The sequence below is a fragment of the Embiotoca jacksoni genome, unplaced genomic scaffold (assembly GCF_022577435.1).
Source record: "Embiotoca jacksoni isolate LCO1_2020_lvr unplaced genomic scaffold, fEmbJac1.0.p SCAF_15, whole genome shotgun sequence".
Lineage (NCBI taxonomy): Eukaryota > Metazoa > Chordata > Actinopteri > Embiotocidae > Embiotoca > Embiotoca jacksoni.
In genome coordinates this window covers 7,745,650-7,762,160 of record NW_027185285.1, presented here as the reverse complement: position 1 = coordinate 7,762,160, position 16,511 = coordinate 7,745,650, and positions in this window count along the sequence as shown.

Genomic DNA, 16,511 nt, shown 5'->3' with positions numbered 1-16,511 from the left:
AATATATCCAGATTGGTTTTGGATTCATTTGAGAGATTGCAGTCTGTGGCACCAGGCATCAGGATGTCTCAAAACTCTTTTGAGTGTCCCTCTTTGATTTCATTTCATTTCATTTCCCCGCTCAGTGTGCAGGAACCCTCACATCTACAAACTCTGTAAACCAGGACCAAATCAAAACGAGACAGACCTCCCTCTACTCTCGGCTTCCACTATTTTTAGCCGTTACAAAACATCCGGACATGTATAAAGTAACACCTTGTCTGCCCTTCAGTTTGGACAGGGGCACATTTGCGTTGACATGAAGCTACATTTGTGACCACACACTGACCACCTCTAAATGTGGCTCGAGGAATTCAGTCCCAGTGGATACATTCACACCTGTATACAGAGCTATTCGCTTGTGATTGGATTCCTCAAGACACATTTTGGTGCTTAGTGTGAGTCCGGGGTGTTGGGGAAGCAAGGTTGAAAGAGGTGTGGACGTGTGAGAAGAGAAAGAGAAAGGGAAATACAGAGGTTTAAAGGACAGCTGGGAGGATAGGAAGGAAGAAGCAAGGGAGAGAAAACCTATGGGCTAAGGGCTTAGAGTGAGAAAGAAAGATGAGAGGGGGAAAAAAATGAAGGAAGAGTTAGCATGTATATGGAAAAGGGTGAGAAAACAACACTGTAAAAATGAAAAACAAACAAAGCTGCAAGCAGCGTGGAATGGGCCCTTGCATGGGGGGGGGGGGGGGGGGGGGATATAATGTATTACACATGTTCTAGCACTTCCTGTATCCATAATGTGGCATTATGTGTGGCATCATCAAGGTCTTCAGGCTTTTCTGAGCCGATTTGAGGTGGATCCTGCAAGCTAAACCACATGAAAACAAAAAAAACCACATAATTTCAGGGGTTCCAGTGGGTGGCGCTGTGACTGCGACCAAACATTGGCACGCAGCTGTCTTCAGACTGGGACTGTTATAAAACACGTAAAGGTTGGGGAATATTGGACAATGTACACTAAAGTTACAACAACTTACAGCTTTATGGCGAAACTTGCAAAAATGGCGGCCACGCCCTACGGACGCAGCATTCAACAAAGACAAACCCTGTTAATACATTTTCATCCCAAAGGTCTCAAGATGGCACACAATAAATTTCAGCGGGGTCAGATGCAGTCTGTAAGGGGAATTCCTTAAAGTACAGCATGTGGAAATTGCCAAAAATGGATGTGAAATTCAAAATGGCAGACTTCATGTTGCATTTAGGTTTTGGCACCAAGACACTTTTTTTTTCTAGATCTAGGTATGATGCACATACCTAGAGAAAAATAACAAAGAAAAAGAAGAAGAAGAATTTCTTAAGAAAACAATAGGGCCTTCACACTGTTCAGTGCTTGGGCCCTAAATATGGGACAAATGGGGAGGCTGTGGCTCAGTCGATAGAGTGGGTTGCACACTAATCAGAAGGTTGGTGGTTCAATCCCCAGCTCATCCTGTCCACGTGCCTAAGTGTCCTTGAGCAAGACACTGAACCCTAAAAAAAAAAAAATGCTACCGATTGTTTAACATCGGTATGTTGTAAGTCACTTTGGATAAAAGCGTCAGCTAAAATGTAATGTAACAAATGGTAACATCAAATTACCACTGGGAAGCAAAACCACTTTCAAAAAGCAACGTCATCGGAATTGAGACCACTGACCGACACCAGTTGGGACAATGATTAAAACCACTTCAAGTAGTTTGGAGACAGCAGCAGCGACAGCAGCAGAGTTTGACGCATCTATCATAATTCTGAGTAGAACTGACCCTGGAAAGACGCAGCGAGCAATTAGGATTCACAGAGAGGAATTAAAAGTAAACAGCAGGGGCTGTCTGCCGAGACAGTGTGCCTGATAGATGAGAGGAGCGATAGAGCCAGACAACAGAGGAGGAGGAGGAACGAGAAAAAAAAAAACACAGCAAAACAAGGGGGAATAACAATCCCACTGTTGTGTTGTTTAACAGAGGCGAGGATGGAGGGAGGGACGCTCTTCTGCATTCACGGTTGTGGAAAAATACTTTGTTAAATCTGTATATTCAATTACCCGCACAGAGATATAAACACATTCATACATTGCTCAAGGCAAGGCCTCGCGTTCCCTGAATATGTAATCGCACCTATCTGCAGTAAGTCTGTTCCAGACATGCGTGTGCATGTTGTAATCGATGGAGATGAAGTGGCCGGCGCCCGTCGCAATCCCATCTGCTTTCAAATGAGATTGTGCTCCGACAGCTTCATACCATCTTGGAATTTTCCGGTTATTCTACAAGCTTATTCGGCTAGTTATCGAAGCAGCCTGTCACAGGGAGCAAATTAGTCTTGTGGCTTGTTTTATACAAATTAATCCACGTAATAAAAGCATGTATAAGGCTAAAGTGGCCTTCCACTTTGTCTGTGAGGTCACACGAGACTGCATTTCTGTGCTGAATATGCAAATATAATCCCACCTCAGAGGCATACACAGTATGATGCCTTTATAGTAAAGACAGCAAAATATGTGTGACTATTGCATTACTTTTACGTGTTTCCATAACTTCTTGGAGGTTTTGCAATTCTAATACTTTCCAGCTAAATCAAAAGGTTGATCCAAGAATAACAGGACCTTCACTATATACAGACCACATATGGCTGTTTATTCTATTGCTAAAGAAATGTCATTAATCAATACTGATGAGAAATTAGTATATTTTTTAATGTAACTATTTGAGGGAAAGGACATTACACAAAAGAGAGGGAGAATTATGAGCTTTATTAGAAGCTGTGTCATGTGTCTGATTAGGAATTCAGTTCTCAATAAATCCAATTAACTTGCATCAAATCTAAACTATGAAACCTTATCTACAGAGATAAGAGTTGCTCTGTTGGTTCATATTCCACATTAACATCCACATCATCAACATGTTGACTGATGGCCAGCCCCTGATTCTCTGTTCTTTTGGCTCTGGGCCCGAAGCAGAGTTACGCAGCCTCAGAGAGGGAGAGATAAGAGTGGGAACAGTCTGCCTCTGCTTTACCCTAAAGTGAAACAGTTCCTCACCGCTCCCAAAATATGACATGACGCAACAACTGGAGGCAAGAGTGTTTGAGATACAGATATACAGGATAAGTGCCCTTTACAGTAATTTACGTTTGTTGTACATTAGGCAACAATGCATCCAAGGGAATTCAAATACATGCTTTGTCCTATATGTTCCCCGGTAAAAGCAACATTTACATCTCATATTCATTTGTGCAGTGTATCATATACAAGTTATGTTTTATCCAATTCTATTTATGGCAAAAACAAATCCATTATTTATGCTTTCTCTTTCCTGGAATGATTTTATGTGTAGAGGTATAGCGTAGCTCTGGGTATATGACTCTTTACACAAGCGTTTATCGTAGGCTGGGGACTTACAAATACTTTGCCCCGCGGTGCACCTGGTTGGAGAAGACACAATGTACCACTTTACAGTACATAAACTCTGCTGCAGTGTTTCCACACATCTCTCCTCTCTTGTCTTAGCACTGTGGTTATGTATATGTGTGTGTGTGTGTGTGTGTGTGTGTGTGTGTGTGTGTGTCTGTGTGTCTGTGTGTGTGTCTGTGTGTCTGTGTGTGTGTGTGTGTGTGTGTGTGTGTGTGTGTGTGTGTGTGTGTGTGTGTCTGTTTGAGTGTGAGGTGACAGATCTGTGTTAGATCTCCTGCTGCCTTATCAATGAGTCACACACAAACATAGAAACGCACGTACGCACGCACACACGTACGCACGCACGCACGCACACACACACACACACACACACACACACACACACACACACACACACTGTGGCAACAGCGCGTGTCTCCCAACAGCTATTGGTTGTACCTGTTTTGGAAACAGATATGGCATCATGGAGTGGCTGATGCATACTTAAAATGAGTACAGCACATTAACCTTTCCTTTATTTAGCTTCTGTCTTGTGGAGGCAACGAGGTGAACAAATATCAGATGGTGAACTGACTGGCCATGAATGCAAATCAGGATGCAGGCAAATTGACTGGATTGTAATAGATGGCAGCTCAGGAGAGTCGTCTTGTGGATATTTGAATTATATAAGGGTGATGCAGTCAGTAAAGAAACTGCATGGATTTCACTTGCTTCCACTGGGTAATGGGTTTTCTCTTATCTGCATTTGGAATTACACTTCATTGGTTTAAAGATACACATCATAAACCAACAAATCCTCAAACAAACGTGGGTTGTTTGTTCCTTCAAATACGACCCGCAAGAGTGTTTCTTAAATTAGTGTTTTCCTAACCAGTGTACCAGGTTATGTTCAGGCATAAAAAACACTGTTATTCGGGAAAGATAATGGTTTGGGTTACAATGAGGATTTGAACCGTGTTGTGAATTAAATCGTACATTCAGGCACCTGAGACGAGTTTTTAAAAACAGGCAACATGACTGACCACACAAAATGCACTCTTTCTGCTGTCAGAACACGGATAACAAAATCGTCAGCATATAAACCAACGCAAAGAGGAAGTGGAGCTCAGGAAGTCCATATTATTTGTGAACTACATGTCTTGATGTACTGCTGCTTTTAACATGCTGCACAGCTGGCGCGACCAGGTAGGCTAGGCTAACCAACACAAGTAGCCAGACTTGAGGCAATTATCACTTTTTTTTTTTCAAAGAGGCTTCAGTACTCCTCAACCCTTTCAAGGTAAAATCAGTTCCATCTGTTTTCTAACACAGGTGCACTGAAAATACATAGTCAGCCAAAACAAAACATGCATCTGTGCACATATTAAGCCTCAGTCCTTTTTCATATCCCTAACACAAAAGCCAACAACAAACTCAAAAAAAAAAAAAGCTCCTTTGCCTCAAATCTCAGGATATCTGAATCTACCAAAGCCTTCGTCCACACACAAAACAAAGCGCTCTCACCCACCAACACTCTGCTCACCCTAATTTTTCTTGCCAGCTCCCAAAAGGAGGCAGCCAGCTGCTGCACTTCACACTCGGAAATTTGCATCAGTCATCTGAAATTTTCTTCAGATGCCAGAGGTGGTGCATGACTCGCTGAATCAGTTACAAATGCCCTTTGATCCCCAGTGAAATGCATATGATGCATATGGTGTCGCTGCCTTCCACCCCCAAAATGTCAACCATGTCAACAGGAGGGCCGCGTTGTGTCTCTTGTCCTGACCTTTGGCCTGTCACGCACACACACACACAAATCTTATTTGACATAATGGTGCCAGAGATGATATCTTTGGACAACAAGTGGTAACTTCAATGGGGAGAGTAGGAGGGGCTATGTGAGCTTGGCTTCTGAGACTTTTGATGAAACTGTTATGAAGTCGATTTGAGGGACACGACGGGTCAATGTCTAATGTCTAATGTAGAATTTGTAATACACAAGCATATCATACACCAGAAAGGGGACAGAGAAGCACCATGGACAAATCATCTGTCCATTCTAAGACAAACAAAGACACACTCACTTAATGAGCACATCAGACGTGCTTGACAGATCACTGGACAAATGACTGGATGGCTTTGGCTTGAACTTCTGTCTCTCCCTGTATGTTTTTTGTTGCTTGACACACATTTTCAGGCATCATTCACGAGTGCTCAGATGACTTTCAGAACAGCTATAAACACTTGATTTGTAACTAAGATAGACAGCACAGTAGACAAACTAGTTCTTTTGGAGCACACCTAATCTTCACAGTCTTCTTCCCTCCAATTTGTCACTGAAACATGAGTAAACTGAATCTCCAGGACATTTGCAGGAAACACCCCCAAACACCGGGTACACTACTAAAACTTATAGCAGGTTTATCATGTTTGTATGGTTTATTGCATATTGTATCATTCCCCCCCCCCCCCCCTTTTGCTTAAGGTCTCTCAATTTTATAGTACTTAGACAAATGAACAAACAATGTTGATCAAAAATGTCCACAAACAGCACATGAAGAGCCTCCTGAAAGGCCTATAATGCAATTGACAATTCACCAATGTCCCTGCTCAGGTTAGACATGTAAAAGCAACTACCAGGTAGTCACCGAGCATTGAGGAGATAACAGCTGCAATTACGGTCTGTGGAAGAGGGAGCAAAATGCATGGCTCAAAAGAGGAGCATCATCAGTTATTGCGTGTGAAAACCTTCTATTGTACATTTGTTGTTGATTTTTTTTCTCGAGTCTGAAGGAGTCTGACTACAGTTGAATCCGTGTTTACACTTGTGTGTGACACGTATATGCACGCGTCTGTCGCTTCTGCTTCTTCTGCCTGATATCCCCCACCCTTTCTTTTTCTAGAGCTCAAAAAGTACCAGCACTTTTCTGAGTCTACGAAAGAGGAAACGATCACGGCTGTAAACTGCAAAAGACAGAAAAATCTCAATAAAATAACTTTGCTTTTCATCACACTGCAGTAGTTTCAGCAAAACCATATGCCAATGCTCTATGATTCAACCGTCCTGCAATGAAGTCTACTTTTATGAAGGTTACGATGTTCATTTCTGTTGAAACAACTTTAAAGACATATTCCACTTTATGGCCATTTTGGTGCTTGTACAGTTATACAATATTACACAGAGCTGTTGTTAATAATTTCTTTGAAATAAATCCACTGGATGAAATCTCATCAGTTCAATGTAATACAGTTACGGTCCCTGTGTGCCCTGCACTGTCTCCGTCCTTTCCTCCGTTTCTGTCCCTCAAATTAATAACTCAATTAAAAATGACTCAGCTGACTGGAACCTACAACTCACCCCCACACAACCGCACTGTGTTATTAGCGTGTTGACGTAACCCAGATCTGTTACAGCAGCCGCCCACGACAGAGAGACACAGAGGGAGGAGAGAGAGAGAGAAAAATCATTTTCCTGATTGTCTTCAATATTCAAGAGCTCTAACAGCCAACATTTCTGTCACTTAAATTTCACAAAGTGCCCCCTTTTGTCGTCTGGAGACCGTTGTTTGCCTTCACCTCCACACAAACAAAACTCCCATTGAGGCACAAGCCTCCGGTGATGTCACGATCACCATGGTAACTATTCTCACGCCTCACGTCCCCCCCCACCTCCCTCCACCTCCCTCCTTCCCTTTCACCCTCTTTGATCCTTTAAATCTCTTCAGAGTGAGAGTGCCGTTCCATCTGTCCGTCGTTCTAACGTGTTCTCCTGCAAACACACAAGCTCCATCATTAGACTCTCATGTTGTCAATACAATGGGCTACAGACTGATGTCATTTCCAGGGCAGAATAAAGTAGAGAAAGAGGCCTTGGTTGTTGCCATATGGCTGAAATACAGAAAATTGTCATTATGTTCTACTCTCGTCCTCACGTGCTGCACAAACACCTGACACTGGTGGTCACTCGGCGAGCTGGCACCTCTTCCATTCGTTTAGGGGTCTTTTTCAAAAGAAAGCCGGTGGCGATTACTGGAGGGAAGAGGACGAATCCGAAAGACAGCTGCTGTTTAGAATGCATTTGTCTGTTGATTTATGAGGGAGGGATGAAGGAGGGGGACACTGGCCTCTGAGATGGATGAGATAGATGGGTAGCGGTGATTGATGAGGGACTCAGCAGTGGTGAACACTGCAAAGGCAACGAGACACAGAGAGAGAGAGAGCGAAAAGGGAGCAGACATATAATGTACACAGATATGAGCCTAAAAACTAAAGTCAGATTTTTTTTTTTCTCTCATGTTCATCATCAGAAACGTTCATCTAATCAAAAATGATCATCACCGATCCCATCCTCACTGGGAGACAGTGACAGCACAGTGTAACACAGAAAGAAAAACAAGGTGGTTTTTTTTGTGTTTTTTTTTTTTAAGAACTGAATGCCACCTTTTGCACATCCATTTGTCGTGGCCTGAATTATTTATGACATGAAACGTTGGTTGACTCATCTATAGTGTGTCCTGCACTTCATGCAGACTCGGAACTCGTAAGCTTGATCATGACTTTTCTTTTTTGCGCTAATCAGGGACCTCAGAAACGCAATTAAAGGGAGCAGTGTGACACTTCTGGAAACATACTATCTGGCGAAGAGCTTAATGAGAAGACTGATACCACTCTCATATCTGTCCATCAGATTAAAGCTACAGCCAGCAGCCAATTAGCTTCGCAAAAAGATGGGAAACAGGACGTGTACCAGGAAGAAATAGTATGGTAACGTTCTAGCGAGTGTTGTGCAAGGTATAATAGTGACATTTTAGAGCTCAGATTTTGTATGGATTTTAAAATAGAGATATACTATTGAATTAAGTGAGTTTTAGTTGTGTTACTGCAATTATTTTTACCTTGAGACATCTTGGCTATTTGCTGCCTCATCTCATTTTACCCTCCTCCAGAAATTGAATTTAATAGGTATCAAACTATTTCTTAAATCAGGCCTCTTTTAAAAAACGCACCAGCAAAAAAAAAGCGCAAGGTTTAATAAAGATGACCTTATTCAGAAATGTTCATGAAAGGCATATAAGTATGCTTTTTTTTGGTTAAAATTTATATCATTTTAGAGAACATAAAACTTTTATTTAGGCTCAAACTTATGTAACCACAATCAGAGTTCATGTAACTTCTGCTTTTAACGTCAGTCAGTCTCAGGAAGTTAACAGACTGCATTTTAAAATGTCTTACTTACATGTGTATATTTAAAAAAAACATTTTTTTATTTTTATATTTCCGCTTTAAAATAAACAAATAGATATATAAAATAGGATTTAAAATATTGCTACCTATCAGGTGGATACACCTACAAAGGACCTTGTCTTTATCGCTCAGGGTTTTACTTATCTTGATCTAAAAAAGGCCCTGAAGCTGCTGGTGCATGTCATGTCATGGTCGGGACCGGCTGGCATTGATCACTCCTGCGTTCACACTGACTTAGTTATTATGTAAGGGCACGGGTTTATTTTTAGAGAGCGCTATCAGAGGAAACACCCACTCGCCCCCAAATCCCAGCTTGTGCTGGTTTCTTCATGACAACATATGGATTACATGCCGTCCTGGTTAGAGCACTCCAAGGTGTGACACTCAGGCAGAATATTTCCATGTTATGGACACTGCAGTTTATTTTAGTTGTATCGTATTTGTGTGGAGTACTTTAATTCTCTGTTAAATGAGGACGAATAAACTGATATGTGGATGCATAAATCACAGTAATTCAACTAAAACTGAAAACCCAAAACTATCAGAAAACCAAAATAACAATTAGGCTACTCCCCCCCCATTCAGGTTGTTGTTGTGTTGTGTTGTGCTTGTTTTACTTATTTTTTTCCCCTATTGAAGCGCGGCCATTGTGGCAGCAGAGCGGCCACTCAGCGGTCAGGTCTCAGTGGCCGGGGTCAAACCCTGCTCATGTGTTATGTAACGGGGACATACTCTGACCTAGTTAGCACTACTGTGCCACAACCCATATTATTACCCATGTAAATACACAGCCTGTGCAGTATGTCAGTTAAAATAGTTAAACATAGAAACTAAAGATTGATAACAACAAATGGACGAGACATCATAGCAGCAGACATAGGAGACAGCCAGGAGGACAAACAGGAAAGACAGTTGCAGAGAAAAAGGCAGATGTTGAATACAAAAAAAAGAGCGAGCAGAAAATGGAAAAGCACATGTGCAACATATGGTATGAACAGAGTTAGAGGGTGGAAATGTGAATACACACACACACACACACACACAGAGGCGGAGAATTGAGGCGACAGTCAGCCAGGGCTCACAAGAAAAATGTACAAATCCAGTCATCAAAACAAGTGTTGAATCTTAATGCATTTACACACAAATGATGTTAAAAAAAAAAAAAAACAAGCACACTGATGACAAGTAATTTATTGCTCTAAATATGTTTTGATGTGAATAAAGCACCAGAGTTCACTAAGACTTGAATGGGATGAAGAAACAACTGAACTGCACGCATAAGCTACTGTTTAGAGCCCCGTTATACAATTACAACCACTTTAGAAAATGGGTGATGAAAACAGTTGTGTTTCTGTGGCCAAAACAATCCTGACATTACACATGCCCAGTTGCGTTCAGCCATGCATATCTCCCATTAGCCCCTCGCTCTGCAGCCTGTGTCTCACAGCCTTTGATAAGCCCCCTGTCAAATGCCAGACCAAATGCAAAGGACTGCCCGACTGCCCCTCCGCTCGCCACGCCGCTCAATGGTCTCCTTGTTCACAGCTAGTGCCCTAGAAGTGCATTTAAAAACTTGTTCCTTTGAGCGTAAACATGGATGGAGGGATGAGGAGGGATGACGGGAGTGATGAAAAGTAACAAGCAAGCGAGCCAATGCGGGAGAGGTCAGTGGTGGAGAGGTCCTTGTGAATAATCAGTGTTGCATACAAACACTGCCGAGCACAATCAGCAGCCGCCGGAGATGGGGCGAGGAAGAGGCGCGAGGGAGCAAAGTGGAAAAATCATTATCTGAGCTCCGAAGGCTGTTTCAGGTCAGATTACTGGCAAGGAAAACGAAAAAGGCAGCACAATGAAAAGTAATGAAAGAGCACAAAGAAAGGGTCGACTGTTTAATTTTTAGCAAGGTTTGGGTTTTTGGGGGTGTGCCACGCTTCTCTGTGCTTTCGATTGTACGTGATGGAGCAATCTCTGGAACAACTGTGAGTACGAGGACAAGACGGCGAAGGGAGAGAAGGGGGGTGGGGTGGGATGAATCAGACCTCAGTTACCTTGCTTGGGATGCAAATGGGATGACAACAGGAGGGGGAAGAAGAGGAGGAGAGAGGAAAAAGCAGACATGGGAGGAGGCAAATTGTTTTAGTATCTGCGATGCTGATGATGCCAGATATCACGGTGCCTTTGGGAATCAGTAGGGAACATGATGCTGCTTCTATTCTTGCATATCTGCATCCTGTGTACGAGCTGCTGGATCCTATCATCATCGTGTGTGTGTGTGTGTGTGTGTGTGTGCGTGCGTGTGTGTGTGCGTGCGTGTGTGCGTGTGTGTGTGTGCGTGTGTGTGTGTGTGTGTGCGCGCGCGCATGTTTCTCTATTGTGATCAATGGGTTTAATGATGTTTTTTTGCAGAATGACATACATGCAGGTTGCACGTGCAAGTAAACACACACTAGTACACACACTGAATCTTAATGTTGTAATTAAACAAAACATTCGGTGCATCTTAACGCCTCAAGATGATTAAATTTTCCAGGTTTTTTTTCCATTTAATTTTTTTTATTTAATATACAACAACTGTTGCCATGATGTCCAATTCAGGAAAAGGGAGTATTGATGGCTTCAGGCTGTGATAGCCTCAGGCTGGAATATGAGGAGCACATAATGACATGGCACCCTCAAGGACAATGGAGGGCCAGAGGAATGTGGCTTACCTCCAAGTTGCCCGCGCAAGAAAACACGAGAGCAGATGCAATCGATACAAAACGGAGCTCGGAGCTAAAAATATGTGGGACCAAGCAGCTGCGAAGTGAAATGTGAGCGCTGAAAATTAGAAAAGGGACAACAATAAAGGTAGCATTAAGTGATCTGACAGCACAATCTCACATTACTGATGAAACCCGGCTCCATTTACATCTTGACATCCACATGCAGTACATGCAAGCGCTGGATGCACCGCTGAAAGAAGAAACCCAAATGTCCTCGTGCATTACATGAACCGATATGTAAGCTGTGCTATTAGGAATTTGCTGCCAATAAATAATAACTGGACGGACCTCGTTTGAAAAATGCATTAAAATCCAGCTATTTAAATGTAATTGGGGCAGTAAATCTACCACATTTTAACCAGGGTTTAATAAGAAAGCGTCCTCATTTATGCGGAACTGGATCTTGTATCTCATGTGCGGTTCCCTGTCACACATTTATGACTGAAATGATCTCAGTCACACCTCACTGCTGATGAAGAAAGTATTACATTCGAGCAAACAGATTGAGTTTCGATCTCTTATTACACTTTTCCCGTTTCAGAGAATAATAACATAAATTGATGCACATTCAACCAAAGGTTCGCATATGTTTGAATTACTTGATGCAACCTGAGTCACTGGTGTGCAGATTTATTTGTTATCAGTATTGGGTTGCTGACCCAGCTAATGTTAATCAGTAGATGGCTTTTTATCACCTATATTTTTTAATTTAAGTTAGATTAAATGAATCAAAATACTCACCTGGCACCTAATTCTTAAAAAATAATACTATTTTTAAGAAACATGCATCTGTTCAATGAGATAAACGCACACATCAAGAGATTTAAATATTGTTGAACATGTCACTAAACCTTTTTTCAAGGGGAAAAAAGTCCACCAAGATTTAAAGTGTTTCCAAGTCTGTACTTTCTAACATGTTCCTTTAAAATGAATCTTCCTTTTTCACAGACGATCAATTCCTGCAAGTTGTTTTCCCATCGGCGATTCTGCCCACTGTTGTTCCAGCTCTGTTATTCCTTTGTCCCTGCAGTGAATTGCCTTCAGCCCCCACAGCTCGTCTTCAATGCTGCAGCCAGTGTTACTCTCAAGTGTGCAGGACTGAGTGGGTACTTTTGAGCTCTGTCCACAGGATGATTGCTGCTTGCTCATCCTAGAGTTTGAGTACTGGTGCAGAGGGGAGTTCATTCCCTTAAAATCCTCCCCGGATTCCCACCAAACGTTTAAGCTTCTACTCGGAGGTAATTATTCCTCCTCTCTTGGGTGACCTGGAATACCGTACAGCACTATACTGGGCTGTCCAAGTTCAGTACAACATGATAGTGAGTTAGTTTGTTACTATTCACTCAAATGATAATTTATTGTACTTGTTGTCAGTTGCCTTATTTCGAAAGGAAAAATAATCTAGTTATCATGAAAAACTCCTCATTAACAATTTCTTTCTTTATCGATAGAGATAAAGAGAGGACTTTCTGTACACAAGGCAGCACCGACACAACCCAAATATGCAGCCACATGATAATTTAACAATTCATTCACACAAATAATGTTCATTTTTGAGTGACGTTATCTTTTAGTCATCACGGTCTCAGTACATGTGATGTGCAATAAAAAAAAAATACTTTTGAAAAAGCATGGTTGGATATTGTATGCTGTGACAGACATGTCACGGTCTGGTGAAGGACATGCTTCTTTTTTTTTTGTATCCTGTTGAAAGCAAGAGACTGTTTATAACACTCAAGGAGCTTCAGTTGCAGTGACAGGGTCACACCAAACAAATATCTTTCCATTAGGCTTACATGTTCAGCGGCTGAATGGTTGGGATGAATTTTACCGGTACAAAACAGTCTGGGTTCGGAAAATAAACACGTCTATTAGTCAGAGGAGAAACAACTCGAGCAAAAAGAAGAGATCCGTGTTCTCTGCCAAGCATTTTCATTCTTTTTTTTATTATTTAACATGTCTTACTGAGAAAAGCCATTTTACATGTGAATGTATTTCGTAGCTAGCTCATGCTAATAATTTAAGAAAGCTACAAAGGTTCGAATTATACAGTGCAGTCAATGAAGGACAACATCCTCCATGTGTTCTTCTGATAAAAGAGCTATGAAATGCCAACCTACACACATTTTCGATGCCTGCTTTACATACACGCACAGAGTACCACAGACTGATGACTGATCTGTGAGCTCATGATGTTTGAGTATGTCAAATAACAACATCACTGTGTCCTCAGAGGGAGGATACTTGGGAGTCCATATAATCAGCCCTGTGGTGAAGCATCATGGGTCCACAGTGTTATTCATCCTGCAGATTATTTCATTTACCGCCTCGGCAGGGCCAAATCACTTATTACATCACGGTCCACCTTGTCTCCAAGGACGCACTAACAACCCCATTAAATAAGGATGAGAAATCCTGCTGTGTGTTGCTGCCGGGGCTCCCATGTGTGTTTTATTAGTCCATGCGTACGTGGGCTCCTGCATGAGTGCTTGCATGCGCCACAAAAGATATACAGCGTGGCTCCCACAGCAGCGCTGGAGTCTTTAAAGACATTATTACTCTTTTCTATCATCCCTTCACAAGAAAAATCATCTTCTATTTGCTTTGTTCCCACAGTGAGGAGCAGCAGTGTCAACAGCCTTTGCACTGAGTGGTGACGATCCCCTGCTGTGGCACTATGTGCTGTGACTAGGCCTGTGTCATCACTATGACAAAGAAAAAGAAAAAAAATGCAGTAAGTGTATGACGGCGTGTTAACAGTGAAAGTGGTCTCACGTGTCAGACGACCTTTAGAGAAATGGCAATCCACCAATCAGGAATGCTGTGAATCTCAGTGTATTCACACGCGCAACACATTTACTATTCGCTGCTCGTGTGACAGGACAGCATGGGCACAGAAGCAGAAAAAGGGCCAGCGTGGACGGTGGATGTGCGAAAAGCGCTGAGTCATTGTTGTCCTACAGGAATTCTGAAGATCTAATCAATAGCTCGGGGCACTCGAGGCATCAGACAGCACGCTACAACTGGAGACAATTTTCTCGCTTTGTTAAGGTGCCAAAATGGCACCTGATGAGTGGCTGCAAATCTGAACCAGCCACGCCAGGCTTTCTCAAGCAGTCACTGCAATGCACTTCTTGCTTTGTGAAAGAGGAGAGTCTGTTTACAGGTCTACATTTTATCCAGACTATATAATAAAGGTTTAAAGTTAACAATTCTGAAAAACTGACACATTATTTGACTGCCATGCCTTCATAATGACCTGCCGTTTGTTATACACTCAAAGGAATATCTAATCAACATGTCTGGTTACATAAACCACAGAGATGTACTGAATTGTAAATGAGCTTGTGCTTTCATAGCTCTTTCATAAGTAGCCAAAAATACTTTCTTTTTCTCCTCGGTAATGAGGACAGGCATTCACCGTATTCAAAGAAACTGTTCCTTCTGGTTAAATTCTGGTCATGTCGCAATGCTTCCACGCAAAGATAACCACAATGTAAAAAGACTCAAATCAGCTAGAACTGTGCATGCTGTGTTTTTCAATGTCACAGTGAAAGAAGTAACAGAACTCCTAAACCAAATGGACATATAAAGTACAAATAGACATTTTACTAAGCCTAAACCTTGAGGTGTCATTGCCGAATTTATTTATTTATGCAGCATCCCATGGTGGAGCTTATTTTATTTACCTCCTGCCGAAAAAGCTGCAACTACAGGATCCAACATTATTCTTTAAGTCATTTCTCATCTCCAATCTCGACTGTACATACTCCTGCTCGAGGGCATCAGAAAGTACTGCTCTGCCTTCACGGTATGCTAATAAGATGTAGCATGCCCAGACTCTGCCTCAGCTCCTCTGGGCATTAAAGAGCTGTTCCCATGGAGAGACAGAGATAGACAGATACTGTGTATGGATATAGACATAATGATGTACATATCTACATAGATATATGTAGTTACAAACTGAATGAACAGCAATCTATATGTAGAACATGACACATGTGAAGCTACACTCTTCGTCTAAGTGCTCATTTATAACACTGAACTGAGACACATCTGTATGTATACTGGGAGGTATTTTAGAAAGTGACCCTCCGCCACACATCCTGTCTGCTGAAATATTCTCTGTGCGAAGGACAGAGCTGAACCTCAGTCCTATGCTGTGTTTGGATAAGGATGAAAAAAAAACACTGGCCTCCACATTCACACAATAGAGTCTTTGGGTTCATACAACACCTTTGACAGGGTGGGACATGTTTTTATTACTTTAGTTATGGAGCTTAGATTTCCATCCTCACAGCTTGACGAGAAGAACTAGGAGCTATGGAGCTGCACTGTTTATACACTTACTTTTTTTTTTTTTTTTTTTTTGGTCCAAAATAACGAATTGGATGACATAAATGTTCTCATTTCCATAAATTAAGACATGGAGCGCTACAACTTTGGCAAAGACTGCTCACCACTCAGCCAGTTTTGAAGCAATGTTGTGGTGCAATTCATGTTGGGCTGCACATAATGCTGCTTCTGTTATATCTTCTCATATTTCCTATATACAGTCTGTGTGTGCTTCTTTTTTTTTTACCAGCCGGACTACATCCTGTAGCTGCTCTGCTCGCCAACATTTTCAATCAATGACTTTTTGTACTGCTTGCATCCTGACACTTGACCGACCAATCAAAGGCTACTGCAATAAGTTTCCCTCTGTCTAAAAAATGCTGGTGATGATCTGAGTCCTCTGGCTGCTTTCCTCCCCTACTCATTCCCCCATAATTAGTAATGTGCAACTACCCTGCCCAACCACTGCTAACCCAACTGTTGAGGGAGTTGTGAGTCATGTGCTTTTTCCAAATGCACACGGATTTGCAAGATAATGATTTGCATTACCAGGAGGGCAAAGAGACTCTTTCCAACAACGACGACTGCATCATCTGCTTATAGCAACAGCCCCAAAACAACATGTTTGACGTTCAAGCATAGACTATACATGAAAATGGATGTAGGCACCAGATCTGAAAAGTGAAGCCAATGCCTAAATTGCTTAAAGTGCAATACTACTGACGGCCACTAGGGCCTGGCTCCAGAAAACCTTTGGC